This window comes from Schistocerca nitens, chromosome 7, assembly GCF_023898315.1.
Source record: "Schistocerca nitens isolate TAMUIC-IGC-003100 chromosome 7, iqSchNite1.1, whole genome shotgun sequence".
Taxonomy (NCBI): Eukaryota; Metazoa; Arthropoda; class Insecta; order Orthoptera; family Acrididae; genus Schistocerca; species Schistocerca nitens.
The window spans coordinates 311215302-311217801 of NC_064620.1; positions in this window are offsets into that span (position 1 = coordinate 311215302).

The window sequence follows — 2500 nt, forward strand, 5'->3', positions numbered from 1 at the left end:
CACCACCATGGAACAACATCCAGTGCATCCTCTCCGCCACATTACACCATTCACACTATGATAACAAAACCAGGAGGTCCACCCCCAAAACAGAATATCTCACTCTTCCAACAACCATCATTACGCAGATAAGCCACAAACACCCACACATGTGCTACACAGGGGTGCAGCCAACACCACCACACTGGCGTGTCTCACAGCATATAAGCAATGGCAGGAATGAAAGACACAGGTCTGCCACTCCCTTGCCACACCCACGGAACCGGCGCACCACCTCCCCTGAGCCAAAGGTGCATCCTGACGTGACACATCTCGGGGTGCCTCAGGCGTCCACTTACCATCATCACTATGAACGAACCTCGTCCCCTCCCCCCCTCATACACCATCCCTTAACCTAACCCATGTTGCGCCTTAACCTAGCCTATGTTGCGCCTTAACCTAGCCTATGTTGCGCCTTAACCTAGCCTATGTTGCGCCTTAACCTAGCCTATGTTGCGCCTTAACCTAGCCTATGTTGCGCCTTAACCTAGCCTATGTTGCGCCTTAACCTAGCCTATGTTGTGCCTTAACCTAGCCTATGTTGCGCCTTAACCTAGCCTATGTTGCGCCTTAACCTAGCCTATGTTGCGCCTTAACCTAGCCTATGTTGCGCCTTAACCTAGCCTATGTTGCGCCTTAACCTAGCCTATGTTGCGCCTTAACCTAGCCTATGTTGCGCCTTAACCTAGCCTATGTTGCGCCTTAACCTAGCCTATGTTGCGCCTTAACCTAGCCTATGTTGCGCCTTAACCTAGCCTATGTTGCGCCTTAACCTAGCCTATGTTGCGCCTTAACCTAGCCTATGTTGCGCCTTAACCTAGCCTATGTTGCGCCTTAACCTAACCTATGTTGCGCCTTAACCTAACCTATGTTGCGCCTTAACCTAACCTATGTTGCGCCTTAACCTAACCTATGTTGCGCCTTAACCTAACCTATGTTGCGCCTTAACCTAACCTATGTTGCGCCTTAACCTAACCTATGTTGCGCCTTAACCTAACCTATGTTGCGCCTTAACCTAACCTATGTTGGGCCCTAACCTAACCTACGTTGGGCCCTAACCTAACCTACGTTGGGCCCTAACCTAACCTACGTTGGGCCCTAACCTAACCTACGTTGGGCCCTAACCTAACCTACGTTGGGCCCTAACCTAACCTACGTTGGGCCCTAACCTAACCTACGTTGGGCCCTAACCTAACCTACGTTGGGCCCTAACCTAACCTACGTTGGGCCCTAACCTAACCTACGTTGGGCCCTAACCTAACCTACGTTGGGCCCTAACCTAACCTACGTTGGGCCCTAACCTAACCTGTAATTGTTATATGAATTGAAACATTCATGTAGCGTTGCCTAATCGCAACCCTCTCAACATAGGTCAGTGCTCGCACTCTCTGGTGTCCTGCGTATTGATTCATGTTACGGTGCGTACCCTCACAACATCTAGCGAGTGGTGCGTACGTTCCACATGGTCCCGCTATCCACTGTAATGTGTACTGCTGTAAGACTTATATCGCTCCCCTGTCGCCTCTAGTTCGTCAGGCGGGAGTTTGCGTGTTCAATGAGCTTCGCAGCTGTGCAATGGCATTCGCATACGTACGCGGGCCACCTTCCACGTGTTCTCTCGTGCATACGTCGCAGCATGTATGTGGGCTGATGTGGCGTGTCGTGACGCATATCATCCAGGCATGCAAGACCCACTGAATTTGCAAATGTAGATGGACGTCTACGTTTGCTGCCCAAGTTACGCAAATGAACTGGAAATCCGTTGTTGCGCGGTTGTATACGCTGGAGGTGAATCATTGATTGCGACAATCGGTACAGGTATTAACTGGTTGCTTCAGCGACACCCGTCATACCCACGAACGTGAGTGGGCATGTGGGTATGAAGCGATACGCGGCGGTGGCTGGGTGGGACCGTCCCCGGCCGGTGAGGGGGGAGCGCCCGGCGTGCTGGCCGCGCGCTGCGTGGGTGCACGCGCTACAGCCGGCTGGTGGGGGCGCCCAGTGGCAGGCGCGCCGGCCGACGGACGCGGCAGGCGGCGCAGCTGCGCGCCGGCGCACCCAACGCGCGGCGCCGTGCGGCCAAAGTGGGTCCTCGCGGGCCCGGTGCGAAGCGCGGTGGACATCTGCAGTGTGCTGGTCCGATTGAGGACTGTGTGCGTTGAGGATGCGCCGCCGCCCGGCACTCGGCGCCGCGACGCCGTCTGCTGCTCGGTCGCCCCCGCGGTTCTCGCAGGTGGTTTGTATCGCAGCTGTGCGGATGTGTTGGCGCGTGCGCTGTGCTGGGAGAGTTCGCTTTGGCACCCAAGTGGGGCTCTGCCCCTCTGTGGCGCTGGCGTTGGAGCTGCCCGGCCACTGTTTGTGGCCGCGTGTTGTCTCCCGCCGGCAACACCACGACAGCACGCTCCCGGGCCTCTGTCGGCAGCGGCAAGCTCAGTTGGGAGCACGGGTGGTCGCACTGAAA